The sequence below is a fragment of the Leopardus geoffroyi genome, chromosome X (genome assembly GCF_018350155.1).
Source record: "Leopardus geoffroyi isolate Oge1 chromosome X, O.geoffroyi_Oge1_pat1.0, whole genome shotgun sequence".
NCBI classification, from domain to species: Eukaryota; Metazoa; Chordata; class Mammalia; order Carnivora; family Felidae; genus Leopardus; species Leopardus geoffroyi.
This window is the reverse complement of record NC_059343.1, coordinates 23,742,959-23,763,086: the sequence shown is the minus strand read 5'-3', so window position 1 is coordinate 23,763,086 and position 20,128 is coordinate 23,742,959.

Sequence of the window (20,128 nt, the reverse complement as noted above, 5' to 3'; positions counted from 1 at the left end):
AGAAGATTTTACAATAATTGTAGGATAGAATATAGATGTAAATACCATTACCAGTATAAAAGTATAGCTGATAAATTTGGGAGATGGAACCAAGGAGGAAAGCTGAATGAAAACTTTAGTGGTTTAATATCATTATCCCATCAAGTTGGGACTCAAGAGATACTGTGAAATTGTGATGAAGAAATAAAATAATAAAGTATATACAATTCAGAAAGTCAACAGCAAAAATTAAAATGGAACGGAAGTGTTAGTATTTAAGTGAGCTAAATACTTGTCTCTTTTACATTACTGTGACAGTTTAAGAATACAGGTAGCAGCATACTGTATGAATATGGAGGTTTCCACCAGAGCAAAAATACTGAAAATAGCTTAACTTTGGAGAATGGGACTTAAAAGGTTAAAAGCAGGGGATTCTTGTTTGTTACTGTGTGTTTGTATTCTTCAGATTAAAATGGTAACAATACACAACCTTCCTTATATCCTGATGTCCTATAAATCCACAGCCTTATCCAATTCCCATGTACTTCACTTTCAAATATTCTTAAAGGGGACATCCAAATCTTTTGTTTACACTTATTCACTGACTTGCTCTCTAACTTCTGAGGAAACCGTTCTCATATAGCTTACAATCAAGCTCTAAACACTGCATCAAAAAGTCCCCAGTTTTCAAATGATTTTCTATTTGCACATTTTCTCATTATTCAGGGTTGTATTTCTTTGATTTAGGGCACTTATTTTTCCCGATTTTTCTCTCTTGTCACTCTTAAAATTCTTTTCACTGCTTCTTCTTCCCATCTCCACCTCAGTATTCTTCCAGGGTCATCATTTACCCTTCTTTTCATTGTACCCCTTGACCTCAGCTCTCTCATTTTCTTTCATTTATTCCTTATTCTCCATTCTCAAGTAGATATTTGTATCTTGCTATTTCGTCTAGAAAAGGGCCTATGTTTCCAATATATTCAACATACCTAAAATCAAGCTAATTATTCTTTTTAAATAAGTCTGTTTTTTTCCATTTATGTTTTACCTTCATTTAAGGCATCATTATGCTCTCACTCACCAAATCCAAAATCCTTGAGTCATCTCTGTTACTTTCCTTCATTACACACATTTGATGATCCCCAAGTCAACTCATTCATAACTGAGATGGCTTTTTTCCCTGATTCTGAGACTTTTGCTCTCCAATGCTACTGAGAGGAAATTTAAGATAGGGAGTGACACATTTCCACTGCATTGACCCAAGTGGAGATTTTCACTGACTTTTATCAGTATAATTTCATTGAAATTGTTGGGACAGGAAAGTTATTGAAATATGAATGTTAGGTAATGAACTAAAGTCACAAGCACAGAAAAGCAAAAAACAAAAACAAAAACAAAAACAAAAAACAAAAAACAAAAAACATTTCATTAGCTAACAGGAAGGATCCAGTAAAAGTTGTAAGACTACACAGAGAAGATGGTAAGGTTTCTCAGAAAATGGGATGTCACAACATTAAAGCAGTGTTGGTAAATCTAAAATCATGTTCTACAAAAATTTTGCTGACAAGTTTTACTATGTTCCACTGCCTCTACTTGATTAGCTATCTCACAATATATGCCTTTGGTTATATTAGAGGCCAGCAACATGGCAAAGCTGAGTTAGGTAAATCTGCTACCTCACTTAGAAAATTTCTGTAAACCACATGCTGTACAAGATGGTGAACTACTTATGATTGGCACATATCTGGCACTCAATAAATATCAAAAGAACAAATAATGAATGCCATTTTGATGAAGAACTGGAAGTGTTAGTTTGGTATTTCATAGAAATTTAGACTTAACCTACTGAATGTTACTGTTTCTTGAGCCTGTTCCCTTCTTGGCTCCAACACTTACTTGGCTAAAGGTCATAGGCTATTTCTGTTTTCCTCCTGTCCTTTCTTGGATGCTAAAATGATGCAGTATTTTGGCACATCTGCTACCTTAAATCTTCTGTTCACAATCATAAACCAGAATCAAAGTAAGAAACATGGATAAAAGAAAGAAAATTAAATTCATTCGGGATTCCTCATTTGAGTAATGGACCAGATTCAACCACTGCAGTACAGTATGATGAAAGTGTCACAGAAATTTATGGAAATTCTGAGGATGGCTTATCACCTCTCAAAGATTGGCCACCAAGCCAAAAAGACTGAACCCCTGCTCTTCAGTTGCCATTTAAGAAAGAAATGCTAGTCAAATCACTTCTTTTTTCCCAGGGTGCAATCAATTAACATGCTGTGTTTCCTTTATATATTCACTTTTAACTTGGCAAATCTTCAGCTCACATGCTCAAGTTTAAGATGGGTAAGAGTTGGAATAAAGGATATTTAACATCCTTCAAAGTACACTCCAATGATCACCACATATATTAGGCATGTCTTCACACTTGAATTAAATGCAATATGGTATTTTTATAGCTTTCATATTTTCCACAGATGTCCAATAGTTTGTAATTGTTCAATACTTTATGTACTCTTAGCTAACTCCGCAGCTAACTGATGATGGTGAAGATCATCAGGAAGTGGGATGCCTTAAGGTCCTTTTTTATTCTGTCACATTTAGTCACATTTCCCCTTAAAATTCAGTACCAAAGATACTCCACCATTTTATGTTCAAAATTCAAAACTCACAAAAATACAGAATTTGGTCCCATCTCAGAGAAGGAAAGCCATAAATATTATACAAGCTAGATACAGCTGCTCTTATGCCTCCCCAATATTCTCCCTTCAAATACACTGCAACTGAATGATTATGTCTCCATGACTCAAAAGTAAATAATAGGTGCAGAATGGTGATTCCCTCTCTGGACCGCATGTTTATTTAAAAAATAAACAAGTCACAGGCCAGCAGTTATGTTCTATAGCTTGCTGAATGAGTTTTCCTTAGGAAGATAAAATACAACCACTGACTCCACCAGTTGGCAGTCAGCCATAACAAGTGACTGCAGCCCTGATCACAGTAACAGAGAGACTTACACGTAGTGTTGCATGAAATTTGTTGACCTGCAGAATGCCGGCAATGCTTACCACCTTCTTTCCTGCAATGGGCTGACAGCCATCTTATGCCTCAACAGCAATCATCTATGTTTCTAAACTTAAAACCATAATCAAAATGCTTATATAGAGGAGGGAGCCAAGAAGGCAGAACAGCATGGAAGTTTTTTGTGTGTCGTCCGTCCATGAAATACAATCAGACCAACACTAAACCATCCTGCACACCTAGAAAACTGATCTGAGGGTTAACACAACAATCTGCACAACATGAACCACAGAACTCAGCAGGTATGTGGCGTGGAGAGGTGAACTTGAGAGAGAAGCCACGGTGGGCAGGGAGCCGCTTTTGCGGGTGGAGAAAGGATGGAGACAGGGTTGGGGGAGAATACTGGAAAAGCACCCCTGCGAAAAGGCAGCTGGAGAGAAAGTGGAAAATTGGAAACAGCCGCAGGGACTGAACTAAAAAGGGAGAAAGGAGAAAGGAGAGGCTTTAAATTACATTAAGACTGTAAACAGAGGGAGTGCAGAGTCTGCAACTCTGCAGGTCGATACCTGGCAGTGCACTGGTGGGAAGGGCGAATCCCCAGGAGCAGAGTAGGGTCCAGGAGATTCTCAGGCCACATGGGGAGAAATGGTTCCACTGCTGGAAGGACATTTGGTAGAGTCTGTGAGGCAACCTGGGCCCAGCAGACCCCAGAGAATGGCCACATTCGCTGGTGCTGGAAAAAGGTCGTTAAGAGTGAAGACTAGTGCCAGATGTGTGTTGTGATTTTTCATAATCCCTGAAATACTGCTGCTACACTATCTTGTGAACTTTTCCTGGGGTGGGCTGGAACCTGGCCGCAGTCTCTGGGCTTTGGCAGCAGCATGGTCCCACGAACTTTCCTGGGTGTGGCTGGCATTTGGCCATTGCTCGGTGAGACGCTCCACAGAGGGGTACAACGGGTCAAAGCTGCAGTCCCTCAGAAGTAAGGGGCTGGGGAAAATGGCCGCATCTGACACAAAACTTGGGAGAGAGGTACTGCCTGGGGTTTGGTCATGGACAGTGTAAAAGCAGGGAGAGGACAAAAGCTGAAGACAAAGGAAGGGTGTGCGATTGCTCACTGGGGAGAACAGAGTTCTGATACTAGAGACTGGGTAGCTGGGTGACACCATTTTCACTGCTCCCGCACATGCACATATGCACCTACAAGCAACACAACAATCCACCCCAGTAGGCTAGCAGCGCCATCGGGTGAAGAGCCATTACACTAAGCCCCGCCCAACTGGGCCAACCTCGCTCTTCAAGAACAGAAGTCTCAAAACCTGCTTAGTTTATGGATTATAAAGGACTTCATAGCCTGACTTCTAGGAGAAAACGTAATTTCAGTTGTATTTCAGTCTGTTAGCAGGTCCATCTATTCAATTATCTTTCTTTTTCTGTTTTCTCTTTTTCATTTCTTGAATGCAGAAAGAAAAAATTCATGTTTATTAAAAACATTTTTATTTTTTTAGTATATTTTTTACTTTTGTATAATTTGTTTCAAATTCTATTTTACTTCCATTATTTTATTTTAGTCTACTTTAGTGTATTCATTTCTTCAAATTTTCAAACTATTTGCTCTTTTTTTCCTTTTTTCTCTTTTTCTTTTCTTTTCCTTGAATACAGAAAGAGAAAAATTCATTTTTATTTTTAACTTTTATTAAAAATATTTTTCTTCAATTTTTTTCTACTATATTTTTTACTTTTGTGTACATTTTCTCAAATTCTAGTTTACTTCCATCATTTCATTTTAGTCTACTTCAGTGTATTCATTTTTTCAAATTTTCAAATGATTTCCTTTTTTTTCTTCTTTCCCCTTTTTTCTCTAATCTATCAAGCCACTTTCAACACCGAGACCAAAATACAACTAGGATCTAGCATCATTTATTCGACTTTTGTGTTTTTTTAATTTTTTAATTTTAATATTTTTAAATTTTTAACTTAATTCTAATTTTTTCTACCTCATCAATTCCTTTTCTTCCTTCAAAATGAAGAAACGAAGGAATTCACCCCAAAAGAAAGAGCAGGAGGAAACGACAGCCAGGGACTTAACCAACACAGATACAAGCAAGATGTCTGAACCAGCATTTAGACTCAGGATAATAAGAATACTAGCTGGAGTTAAAAATAGATTAGAATCCCTTTCTACGGAGATGAAAGAAGTAAAAACTAGTCAGGATGAAATAAAAAATGCTATAACTGAGCTGCAATCACGAATGGATGCCGCGGCGGTAAAGATGGCTGAAGCAGAACAGAGAATCAGCAATACAGAGGACAAACTTATAGAGAATAACAAAGCAGAAAAAAAGAGGGAGATTAAGGCAACAGAGCACAATTTAAGAATTAGAGAAATCAGTGACTCATTAAAAATGAACAGCATCAGAATCATAGGCATCCCAGAAGAGGAAGAGAGGGAGACAGGAGTAGAAGGGTTGTGTGAGCAAATCATAGCAGAAAAGTGTCCTAACCTTGGGAAAGACACAGACATCAAAATCCAGGAAGCACAGAGGACTCCTACTAGATTCAACAAAAACAGACCATCAACATGGCATATCATAGTCAAATTCACAAAATACTCAGGCAAGGAGAGAATCATGAAAGCAGCCAGGGAAAAAAAGTCTTTAACATACAAGGAAAGACAGATCAGGTTTGCAGCAGACATATCCACAGAAACTTGGCAGGCCAGAAAGGAGTGGCAGGATATATTCAATGTGCTGAATCAGAAAAATATGCAGCCAAGAATTCTTTATCCAACAAGGCTGTCATTCAAAATAGAAGGAGAGATTAAAAGTTTCTCAAACAAAAATTAAAGGAGTTTGTGACCACTAAACCAGCCCAGCAAGAAATTTTAAGGGGGACTCTCTGAGGGGGAAAAAAGATGAATGAATGAATGAATAAATAAATACATAAATACCAAAAGTAACAAAGATTAGAAAGGACCAGAGAACACCACCAGAAACTCCAACTCTACCAGCAATATAATGGCAATAAATTCCTATCTTTCAGTCCACTCTAAATGTCAATGGACTCAATGCACCAATCAAAAGACACAGGCTAACTGAATGGATAAGAAAACAAGATCCATCTACATGCTGTTTACAAGAGACCCATTTTAGACCTAAAGACACCTTCAGATTGAAAGTAAGTGGATGGAGAACCATCTATCATGCTAATGGTCAACAAAAGAAAGCTGGAGTAGTCATAACAGACAATCTAGACTTTAAAATAAAGACTGTATCAAGAGATGCAGAAGGGCATTTTATCATAATTTAGGGGTCTATCCACCAAGAAGACCTAACAATTGTAAACATTTATATGCCAAATGTGAAAGCACCCAAATATATAAATCAATGAATCACAAACATAAAGAAACTCATTGGTAGTAATACCATAATAGTAGGAGACTTCAACACCCCACTCACAGCAATGGACAGATCATCTAATCAGAAAATCAACAAGGAAACAATGGCTTTAAATGACACACTGGACCAGATGGACTTAACAGATATATTCAGAACATTTCATCCTAAAGCAGCAGAATATACATTCTTCTCCACATGGAACATTCTTCTGCACATGGAACGTTCTCCAGAATAGACCACATACTGGGACACAAATCAGCCCTCAGCAAGTACAAAAAGATCGAGATCATACCGTGCATATTTTCGGACCACAATGCTATGAAACTCGAAATCAACCACCAGAAAAAATTTGGAAAGGTAACAAATACTTGGAGACTGAAGAACATCCTACTAAAGAATAAATGGGCTAACCAAGAAGTTAAAGAGGAAATTAAAAAGTATATGGAAGTCAGTGAAAATGATAACACCACAACCCAAAACCTCTGGGATGCAGCAAAGGCAGTCATAAGAGGAAAGTATATAGCAATCCAGGCCTTCCTAAAGAAGGAAGAAATATCTCAGATATACAACCTAACCTTACACCTTAAGAAGCTGGAAAAAGAACAGCAAATACAACCTGAAACCAGCAGAAGACAGGAAATAATAAAGATCAGAGCAGAAAATAATGCTACCAAAACAAACAAACAGTAGAAAAGATCAATGAAACCAGAAACTGGTTCTTGGAAAGAATTAGCAAAATTGATCAAAACAGTAGCCAATTTGATCAAAAAGAAAAAGGACCCAAATAAAAAAAATCAAGAATGAAAGAGGAAAGATCACAACCAACACAGCAGAAATAAAAACAATAATAAGAGAATATTATGAGCAGTTATATGCCAATAAAATGGGCAATCTGGAAGAAATGGACAAATTCCTAGAAACATATACACCACTAAAAGTGAAACAGGAAGAAATAGAAAATTTGAACAGATGCATAACCAGTAAGGAAATTGAATTAGTAATCAAAAATCTGCCAAAAAACAAGAGTCCAGGGCCAGATGGCTTTCCAAGGGAATTCTCCCAAACATTTAAGGAAGAGTTAACACCTATTATCTTGAAACTGTTCCAAAAAATAAAAATGGAGGGAAAACTTCCCAACTTATCTTATGAAGCCAACATTACCTTGATTCCAAAACGAGACAGAGATCCCACTAAAAAGGAGAACTATAGGCCAATTTCCCTGATGAACATGGATGCAAAAATCCTCAACAAGATATTAGCCAACCGGATCCAATAATACATTAAAAAAATATTCACCACAACCAAGCGGGATTTATACCTGGGATGCAGGGCTGGTTCAATATCCACAAAACAATTAACCTGATTCATCACATCGATAAAAGAAAGGAGAAAAACCACAAGATCCTCTCAATAGATGCAGAGAAAGCATTTGACAAAATAAAGCATCGTTTTCTTGATAAAAACCCTCAAGAAAGAAGGGAGAGAAGAAGGATCATACCTCGAGACCATAAAAGCCATATATGAACAACCCAATGCTAATATCATCCTCAATGGGGAAAAACTGAGAGCTTTCCCCCTAAGGTGAGGAACAAGACATGGATGTCCACTCTCGCAACTTTTACTCAGCATAGTATTGGAAGTCTTAGCATCTGCAATCAGACAACACAAAGAAATAAAAGGCATCCGAATCGGCCAGAAGGAGGTCAAACTTTCACTCTTCTCAGATGACATGATACTCTATACGGAAAAACCTAAAGATTGCACCAAAAAAAAACCTCCTAAAACTGATTCCTGAATTCAGCAAAGTTGCAGGACATAAAATCAATGCACAGAAATTGGCTGCAATCCTATACACCAACAATGAAGCAACAGAAAGAGAAATCAAGGCATCGATCACATTTACAATTGCACCAAAAACCATAAAATACCTAGGAATAAATCTAAGCAAAGAGGTGAAAAATCTATACCCTGAAAATTATAGAAAGCTTATGAAAGAAATGGAAGAAGACACAAAAATGGAAAAAGATTTCATGCTCCTGGATAGGAAGAACAAATATTGTTAACATGTCAATACTACCCAAAGCAATCTACAAATTCAATGCAATCCCTATCAAAATAACACCAGCATTCTTCACAGAGATAGAACAAATAATCCTAAAATTTGTACGGAACCAGAAAAGACACCGAATAGCCAAAGCAATCTTGAAAAAGAAAATGAAAGCAGGAGGCATCACAAACCCAGACTTCAAGCTATACTACAAAGCCATAATCATCAAGACAATATGGTACTGACACAAGAACACACACTCAGATCTATGAAACAGAATAGAGAATCCAGAAATGGACCCACAAACGTATGGCCAACTCATCTTTGACAAAGCAGGAAAGAATATCCAATGGAATAAAGACACTCTCTTCAGCAAGTGGTACTGGGAAAACTGGACAGTGACATGCAGATGAATGAACCTGGACCACTTTCTTACACTATACACAATAATAAACTCAAAATGGATGAAAGACCTAAATGTAAGACAGGAAGCCATCAAAATCCTCGAGGAGAAAGCAGGCAAAAACTTCTTTGATCTTGGACGCAGCAACTTCTTACTCAACACGTCTCCAAAGGCAAGGGAAACAAAAGCAAAAATGAACTACTGGGATCTCATCAAAATAAAAAGCTTCTGCACAGCGAAGGAAACAATCAGCAAAACTAAAAGGCAACCAACAAATGGGAAAAGATATCTGCAAACTACATATCAGATAAAGGGTTAGTATCCAAAATCTATAAAGAACTTATCAAATTCAACACCTAAAAACCAAATAATCCAGTGAAGAAATGGGCAAAAGACATGACTAGACACTTCTCCAAAGAAGACATCCAGATGGCCAACAGACACATGAAAAAATGCTCAACATCACTCATCATCAGGGAAATACAAATCAAAACCACAATGAGATACCACCTTACACCTTTCAGAATGGCTAACATGAACAACTCAGGCAACAACAGATATTGGCGAGGCTGTGGAGAACGAGGATCTCTTTTGCATTGTTGGTGTCAATGCAAGCTGGTGCAGCCACTCTGGAAAACAGTATGGAGGTTCCTCAAAAAATTAAAAATAGAACTCCCCTACGACCCAACAATGGCACTACTAGATATTTATCCAAGGGATACAGGTGTGCTGTTTTGAAGGGACACATGCACCCCAATATTTATAGCAGCACTATCCACAAGAGCCAAAATATGGAAAGAGCCCAAATATCCATCGATGCATGAATGGATAAAGAAGATGTAGTATACACACACACACACACACACACACACACACACACAATGAAGTATTCCTTGGCAATCAAAAAGAATGAAATCTTGCCATCTGCAACTACGTGGATGGAAATGGAGGGTATTATGCCAAGTGAAATTAGTCAGAGAAAGACAAATATCATATGACTTCACTCATATGAGGACTTTAAGTGACAAAACAGATGAACATAAGGAAAGGGAAACAAAAACAATATAAAAACAGGGAGGGGGACAAAATAGAAGAGACTTATAAATATGGAGAACAAATTGAGGGGTTGTGGGAGGGGGGATGGGCTAAATTGGTGAGGGGCATTAAGGAATCTACTCCTGAAACCATTGTTGCACTATATGCTAACAAATTTGGATGCAAATCAAAAAAAAATAAATTAAAAAATGCTTATATATAATTTTTTAATCAGCAAAAACACTACAAAATTTCATGGCTCCAAATGACATATTGAATATATATTTATATTTTATTAAACTCAAAACTTTTCTTTCCAATCAAAATAACAATTTAATGTGAAACTGAGGGGGAATACTACATAAATCCTGTACGTGCATAGATTGTGTATGTATGTTTTGCTTTAACACCAAATATTGAACTTTTACTTCTAGTTGTGTGTGTGTGTGTGTGTGTGTGTGTGTGTGTGTGTGTATATGGTTCTAAAATGTGGTTATTTTACTTTCTTCCTGACCATATTAAAAGTCCTCTAAGAAGATAAAAGCCATTTCAACTTAACTATAAAATAATAATAATCAAATAGGGAAATACAAGGTAAAGGGGGAGCCAGAACTCTCAGTGTGCAAATATGTGTAAATTAGTATTATTTACTTCAAAATGAAAAAGATAGGACACATAAATTTAGAAATGAGAATGTTAGTGATTCTTTTAAAGAAATGAAGATTATACATAGAAAAAAATGAGAAAATTACTACTTTTATTTCATTGTCAATTAAAAATAAGATAATTTTTAAAAAGTTAAAGTCTTATAAGCAATATATTTCCTTCAATCTACATAAACGGTGTTCCCACCTATGTAGAAAAATACGTAACAAGAGTAGAGAGAGGTCTTCATAGAAAGTAGAAAATGGAAGCTCTGGCTCTTGTGATATAACAACATAATAACAAGACAAATGATATATTGAATTTACTTATGTGAATATCCAGATGCAATATATTCATATATAACTATTATTTATAAAAGTATAAAAGTATATATTCATACATAAATTCAAATTCACTCACAACCACACTTCAAATATTCAATATATTCAAAAAAGCTTACTATCAATGAATTTCAAGTTTAGTCCTTGGGCTTCATTTATTGGCTCTTTCATGTATTAAAATATCATCAAGTGTTGGTTATATGCCAGATGGTACACTTACTGAAAATATCCAGATAAATAAGATGTGGCTTTTACTGGAACACCTGGGTGGCTCATTCTGTTAAGCATTCAACTTCAGTTCAGGTCATGATCTCATGGTCTGTGAGTTCGAGCCCTGCATCGGGGGTCTGTGCTGACAGCTCAGAGCCTGGAGCCTGCTTCGCATTCTGTGTCTCCCTCTCTCTCTGACCCTTCCCCACTCATGCTCTGTCTCTCTCTGTCTCTGAAAAATGAATGGACCTTAAAAAAAAAAAAAGATATGGCTCCTACCACTACACTACCACTACTCTAACACTAAGGTTAGAGTTGGCATTAGGAATGAAATATGATGATGCCAATCACTTTAACCCTTGAAAATACTCAAATGATAAAAGAAGCACTTTGTTCAGGCATTCATGTTTGGGGAATCAAAACAACTACATTTCCTGGAGTGAGCCATTCTTTCCTCTAGATTCCAATTATTTTTATTCAAGGAAAACTAAAACTGAGTCATTTTTCTACTTCACCAGAACCCATTTCCTTACTTTTTCCAGAAACTATCCAGTCATCCTTCCCTTTCCATTTCTATAGCAATGAAGAAAAGGCTAAATGCATATAACTGGTATATTTGGGGGATTTTATTACTGCTACATAAAATTACTATTTTAAGCACTGCTCAGGCCATAATTTATAAATTTGGAGACTAACATGTTCAAAAAAAACTTATGAAACAAAGTGTAAGGGCTAGACTTCCCCATTTATTGACGTTCTTGCTTACTCATCATCGCTGACAGTGTGCACAGTTCTGAATACACCGAACAAAATATTTTAAAATGCAAACATCTATTGCTCTGATGCTATTTCCTTTCTCCTTCGTTTCTTATCAGAATTTTTATTGCAGACTGATTATTTACATTCTTTGTTTATTTGGAATTGTGACAAATTTCTGAGGATTCGTCCTTAATCAGTTACCTGGAAGATGAAATTTGGATCTATCAATAAAGACAAGGAGTTGATACCCTTAGTTAAAGAAGGAAATAAGGATTCACTGAGGGATATGTCTTGCTTATTTTGACTCACACAATAGGGCTCCAATGTGTAAATAGAATTTTGAAAGATTTGTTTTCCATGCCTTTGAAGGGAGAAAAACAAGTGCTTTTTTAAAAAGCTAGTGGAACAATCCCCATGTTCAACACAATGGAAACTCACCATCTAAGCTAAAAAATAGCAAAATGAGGACACATACATTAGAATACCTTTATAGTAAAATATATTCTATGAACTTGGATGCAAAAGCCAGGGAAAAGGCATCCATAGAAGTTCAAGAGACTGAGCTTAGAAGATATAAATGCATATTAAAGATATTTAAATACAAATCATTTTATATAAACTCCAAATGTTAGACTCTGTATTTGGAGCTCTGTTACACTTTTGTACTCAAAAATATTACAAATTCCTTTGCATATCTTCCAAATTAACAATTTTTTAAGTATGTTAAGGGATCTAAGAATGGATTTCTAGGGCTGTGGAAACCTCCTGAAATTAAGTACACCATCTGCACTTGAGTTTAGCAGAATTATACTGGATGTAGTTAGTGGTGGGAATATATATGAAAATTTGTAAGTTAGATTCAAGCCAGGCTATTGGGGTTAGGAGGGGATTCCTGAGCATTAAGAAAAAGAATTACAGGGTGCCTGGGTGGCTCATTCCATTAAGCATCTGACTTTGGCTCAGGTCATGATCTCGTGGTTTGTGGCTTAGAGCCCCGCATCAGGCTCGGTGCTGACAGCTCAGATCCTGGAGCCTGCTTCAGATTCTGTGTCTCCCTCTCTCTCTGCCCCTCCCCTGCTCTCTCTCTCAAATATAAATAAACATTAAAAAAACATTAAAAAAAGAATTACAAAATCTTTCCAAATAGTATTGGTACCTAATGTAAATACTGTGTATTATTTTACAGGCACTATTATAGGTATTTGAGTTAACTGAGCTGATCTTCATAATAACTATGTGGTAGGCACTACTGTTATCTCTGATTTACAGATGAGTAAGAGGCAGAGGGATGGTAAATAACGTGTTCAAGGAGACAGTACCTAAGTAGTGGCATCTACCAGGTGATGGGGGAAAAGGAAGAAGGTTTCTTTCTTTTTTTAATGTTTGTTTTTGAGAGAGAGCACCTGAGGGGCAGAAAGAGAGAGAGACAGAGGATGTAAAGTGGGCTCTGCGCTGACAGCAGAGAGCTTAATGTTGGGCTCAAACTCATGAAGAACCATGAGATCATGACCGGAGCAGAAGTTGGACTCTTAACTGACTGAGCCACCACCCAGATGCCCCAGGAAGTTTTCTCAAGGTGGATTCAGAAGAACACAGGTTTGTTTCTGTTGTTTCACCATTTTGCCAAAATCAGACCAAAGGTTATAACCACATTTAATTTACTTTTTAAAAATGTTTGCAAGGTTTTGTTTTTATTTTTTACTTAACAGAAATGCTCCCAGAAGACAGGCTATTTTGGGAAAGAGTAAATAAGTAACATTTACTAAGCTTCTGTTACGTGCCAAGCATATATGCTGTCTAAATGAATCATTAGAATATCACTACATATTGGGTATTATTCCCCTCTTACATGTAAGAACACTGAAAGCAAGAAAAGATCAGCGACTCATCAAGATCGTGAGCAAATGAAAGACCTAAGTGGAATTCAAAACAGTGTTAACTGACTCTACAACCTGTCTTTTTGCAAACACAACATGCTGCTGCCCAGGAGGTAGAAAGCAAATTTACTTGGTTAAAATAATTAACACTGAAGACAGACATCTTCCAGAATTTCAAAATAAAATTACAAGAAGATACAATTATAACAACTCTAAAAAAATTGGTTAATAAAATCATCACAATTAACAGCTACCATCAAAAGACATTTTTAAGAGGTTAATTTCACTCAACACTAGCACTGTGTTAAATTCCAGCTGGTGATATAACTGAATTTTTTTAGGTGAAGAACAGAAATAACTTCAATAATTGTAAATAACCCATCCTTGCCTGTGATTGAATATATCTCCAGGAAATGCATCTATTCACAGTACGAATATGTAAAGTATACTGGATGATGATAATGCCTTTAATCTTTACAATTTTATACATCAACTTGAAAAATGGACTTTGCTGTTTTAAGACTTCATTAACCATAGGGAAGATAGGGGCACGGGTAAACACTCATTTCACTTGAACGTAAGATGCTAATGATGAATAAGTTTTACCTTCTACTTTTTATGTTAAATTTTTTCACATGTTTATTTTTTAAGAGGGAGAGAGAGAGAGAGAGAGAGACAGACAGACAGAGTGTGAGCGGGCAAGGGTTGGACAGAGAGGGAGACACAGAATCCGAAGCAGGCTCCGAGCTGTCAGCACAGAGCCCCGTGTGGGGCTCAAACTCACCAACTGACAGATCATGACCTGAGGTGAAGTCGGACGCTTAACTGAATGAGTTACCCAGGCACTCCTACCTTCTACTTTTTAAAAAACTACACATCAAATTGTTTTAAAGACTAAGAGTTTAGAATAAGTGTAATAACATTCAACCGAGTCAGTTAAGGCATTAATTTGAATCACTATTATTAAGTTATTTAAACAGAAAAAATATACACACTTTTTTATGTTATAGCATCTCTATTCTTTTTACTGTTTTATACAAATCTTTGAAAAATAAAGGAGGTCCTAGAATCTGGATATAATTTGTGCTTCAATTAACTAGATAAAATGAAATGTAGCTGCATGAATCTTATATATAACACAGTTTAACATTTTATTGCTAATCAACCTCTAAAGTGAAATAAAATTCATATATATGTTATACTTACCATACATCCCATCACCATTTGTTATAAATCAATTCGTAAGTGAATTACGGTTTTCTATATACTTTATCAAAGTGGAGACAGACATCTTTTGAAAAGACATGAAACAGTAGATACAATAAAACTAAATTTAAAATTCAGCATAGTATAGAAAAACCATATATATATATATATACACACACACACACATACATACATATGTACATACATACATATATTTTAATATTTGCTACTACGACCAAGATCTGCACCTGAGCATCCCTACCTGGGCATGCCTGAGGCTTTAAGGCTCACCTTGGCAGTGCTCCTACTCTGCATGGCATAGCATCTGCAGGGTGGAGGTTGGCGGAGGCCCCAGCAGGAACCACCACCATGAGTCCCGGTCCCTCTCATGGAGTCACTGACTGTCAGCGATGGCTGGGTATGGGCCTCATGCTTCAGCACCATCCATTTTCAGGGCTAGTTGATTTGGCAGGTGAGTTTTGAACACTACTTAGTGGATTACAACTTCCATGGCCACGGTCCTGTTAAAAAGCTACATATTCAAAGGAAATACAAAATACAAATAAATATTACCATCTGTTCAGTGGTGCCATTATTGTTATTGTATTGATTTTATGGGTAATACAATACCCGTTAACTGAGGAGTGTTTAGATTAACAAGAATCATGAGGCTTCGTTTGGCTCAGGTTTTACTGCAAGGTTTTAAAATATACAAAATCTTTGGCCTTCTCCCCATCAGAGGGTAGAATCTAATTCCCCTCCCCTTTAACATGGAATGGTCTTAAGTGATCAGGTTTAAAATAAAGAATGAAGCAGGAGTGATGCTGAGACTTCGAAGGCTAGGTCAGGAAAGCATAGTTCTCTGTGGCTCTCTTTCCCTTGGATGGTTCACTCTGGGAGAACCCAGCCTAATGTTTTCACAACATTCAAGTAGTGCCATGGAGAGGCCTTTATAGCAAGAAATGAGTTGCTCTACTTAAGAGCCAGCACCAAACTGGCAGCCAGAAGTGAGCCACACTGGAAGCAGTATCTTTGTGTCCTGCGAATCCCTCAGGTGACCTAGTCATCAATGATCTGCATGCAAATATCGAGTTGAAGGAAGCACAAATGTAAAATCTCAAAAGGGCAATGAATCTTGGCATATAAAGTGTGTCGAAGAAGTCAGAAGATAGTCAGTATGGTTGCAGAATAATGAAAAGGGGGTGAGTGGTAAGAGGACCTGAACAGTGATGGAGACTTTTCAGCTGAAATTCAGTTACTGTCACTTCGAGGTACTGGCAGCCATCTTAGTTCTAATGAGTTGGTGTCTCAAAAAGGATTACTTAAATCAGAAAAGCTAAAGAAACAGCCATTTCTACTTATTTAGAAGATTTCTGGAAGGTACATTCACAATGCACTTGCTTGACATTTAATCAGATTTTTAGATTGGCAAAAATGATAGGTTGAATTTTCTCACTGTAAGTCATAACACCTCATTTGATAGCTTGCTGAATAGATGAAAGTATTATATCCATTCCAATTCATTCTTTCAATTCATGTCCATGAGTACCAACTAAAATATGATTGCTGTTACATGCAAAAAAAAAGTATAACCTCTGCAATACTATCAGAACTTTATTGCTATTATTTTTCCAAGATATGAACTGAATAACTCCTTATGTGTTTCTTCCTCTATCAATCATATACTTATGGAGAGGAAACAATCATTATTTAAACACTTAAAGATATATTCAGGTTCAAAATGGAGAATACATTAATGTTTTTAATAAAATTAAAAATGCTTTCATTTGCATTTCATTTTAAAGTGAGGGACGCTAGAAAATGAAAGATGCTGATTCTTATCTCACTTAATACAGAGGCCCTTATTCTCCTTTCTTAAATAGAACTAACTAAGGAAAGAAAGCCCTTACTTCCAGCTATGTTATTAAGTCTTCTACGTGAGTCAAGTCATGAACTGTTACATGCCATCATATTCAAGATACATTTTAAATGCATTGTTAAGCAGCTTACTGGGGAAAAAAAGTGAAACTTGGAAATAAAGGAGGTAGGTAGTCTTGAAATTTAATCTGTAACTTAAGCCTACAATGATTCTCTGCAGTAAAACTACTTTAACTATCACTATAGCTCCTTGTCTTCATTAAATGTATTATATATATATTTTTTTAAGGGACTTGACTGGAGGTATCAAGTTTAAAAAAATGGATTGGGTTGAGGTTGATCAGCAATGAAGTAGAAGGGCTGAAGAAGGAAAGGCACACAGAACTCACCAAAGCACTGTCTAGGGAAGAGCAAGTCTTGATCATATATATTATTGCCATCTCATTATAAGAAAGAATGCTTAAGCTACTGTAAGGGATTATTTGCCAGCCTAAAGTGCGTCTCTTTGGCATGAGGATTAAGTTGATTATTTTTAAGAAAAAGAAGACCCAGGAAGTTTTTCTTTTTACCTCACCCTTAAATGCCTAGAAGAATTTAGAGGACTTGCTCCAGGAAGAGAGCTATCACCATAGATAACTACAGTATAATATGAAGTAGGTGTGGTAGACAGGGAAGAATCTAGCAAAGGCTGTTTGTTAAAATTCCTCTCTATGTCCCACTGTTTCTGTATGGGCCAGTAAACATTTGTTTACCAAATATTTATGCTTGTTCATCTTCTTATGAATTGCTTTCCTTCCTTTGAAGTCCCAGACCCCTACCCCCTTCTCCTTAACTCTAGATGGCAGATATACCTCATTTTGCGCGACTGCCTTTGGAATCACTCATGTCTATGTGGATTCCACCTACGCACGAAGTGGGTTTTTCTTCTCTTAATGTGTCTTATGTCATTTAATGATTTGACCCCCCACGAGAACTAAGAGGGGAAGGGGAAAAATTTCCCTTGCCCAACACTACCTTACAATAGAAGGATACTTCCTAAGATTCTTTTTCTTCTCTTATCGGATCCATGCTTCCTTAGCAGTGTTTGGGTTATAATTTGGTTTCTCACCATACAGCTGCCTAAAACAAAATAATTTATTAGTAATGTCAACACGTGCTCTATCGCATAGGAACTCTGGTATACAGATATTGATATATAGGTAGATAGAAATATTTTTATTCTGATTTTATAATTATAATTTTTTCACACAATTCTAAGCTTGGTGACTATAAATCTAAGTGATGAACCTGTTATTGTTATGCTCTTGAAAACCATTATCTGAACCCAAAAGTCCAGAGACCTGAGCCTGGACGATGGTAAATGAAACAAAATAATGTCCCCCAGTGACACCTTTGCGCAGATGGGCTTTCATCATTTTTTACACATTTATATTTATTTGTCCTTCTTTTGAGCTTATAAAGAATCATTTGACAAATTATTCTCTATGCATCTCCTCTGGGTTTCTTTCTCTTTGGGAGGGGCTTCCCTAACACATCCAAACACACTCCCTTTCCCCTTTGGCAATAAAGGAATTCTGGGCCACCTACTGAATGGGAGAAAATATTAGAAAACCATTTATCTGATAAGAAGCTAATATCTAAAATATTTAAAGAACTCATACAAGAGCAAAGAAACAATCTGATTTAAAAATGGGCAGAGGAGCTGAATAGACATTTTTCCAAAGATGGCATACAGATGGCCAATGGACACATGAAAAGATGTTGAGCATCATCAGTGATCATCAGGGAAACGAAAATCAAAACCATAATGAAGTATCACCTCACGTGTGTCAGAATGGCAGATATCAAAAAGAAAAGACATAAAAGGTGTTGGCAAGGACATGGAGAAAAGGGAACACTTGTACACTGTTGGTGGAAATGCAAATGGCTGTAACCACTATGGAAAACCATATGGAGGTTCCTCAAGAAATTAAAAAAGGACTATTATATGATCAGCAACTCCACTTCTGGGTGCTTATCTGAGGAAAACAAAAACATTCATTTATAAAGATACATGCACCCCTGTGTTCACTGTAGCATTATTTAGAATAGCCAAGATATGGAAACAACCTAAGTGTCCATTGATGGATAAATAGATAATGAAAATGCGATACACACACACACACACACACACACACACACACAAAACACACAAAAGAATATTATTCTGCCATTAAAAATAATAAAACCCTGCCATTTGTGACAACATGGATGGAATTCAGGGGCATTATGCTCAGTGAAATAAGTCAAACAGAGAAAGGCAAATAAAGTATGATCTCATTATACGTGGAACGTAAAAACAAAAAAAAAAAAAATCAAGCCCAGCTCACAGATACACAGAACAGATTGGTGGTTGCCAGAGTTGGTAGATAGGGATTGGGTGAAATGGGTGAAGGGACCCAAAAGGTACAAACTTTCAGTAATAAATGTCATGGGGACATAATGGTGACTATAGTGAAAAAAAAATACTGTGTTTATTTGAAAGTTGCTAAGAGAGTAAATCTTAAAAGTTCTAATCAAACACAAAAAAATCTATTACTGCGTATGGTGACCAAGGTCAACCAGACTTATTGTGGTGATCATTCTGCAATACATACAAATATGGAGTCATTATATTGTATAGCTAAAACTAATATAATATTATATGACAATTTAAAAAAAATTTCCAGCAAAGCAGATTTAAAAGAGCCTACATGGTCAATCACTATTCTTACTTCACTTAGGTAAATAATCCCTCCAACTTTATTGAGATTAGAGAACTTGCAAACAAATTAGTCTTATCAGAGTGGTACTCTGATAAAAATGGAGATGATTATAGACAGAAAAATTATGTTTCAGTAATATATCTTTGTGTATATCAGATTCTCGTACTGTTAATGTACTACCTATAACTAACTGGACTGGATTCTGAATTCCTGAACTTTCCTTCAATATTTCAGTATAATTCTCCACACTAACAAGTACAATTTTCTCTCACTGTTTTGACTTGGATTTACTATGAAACTAGAACTGTGTTTTCCTGAAGTCATGCAAACTAAAGCTGGACAACTTCATGTAAACTACAGAGAAATCCCAACAGCTCATGTGTGGGCAATCTTTGTGTCTGCTGTTGTATAGGCCACTCAATAAAGTGCAACAGGACACCTGGTGACAGGTGCAAACTAGTAAAATCTACCAAACTGAAACCTCCATCCTCATTTCATTATCTGAAGGTGATTCAAACTCAACTCTAGAAATTTTCTCAACTGGATGCTCTCCAAACTCAGAAACTGAATTTGTAATTTGTCTGA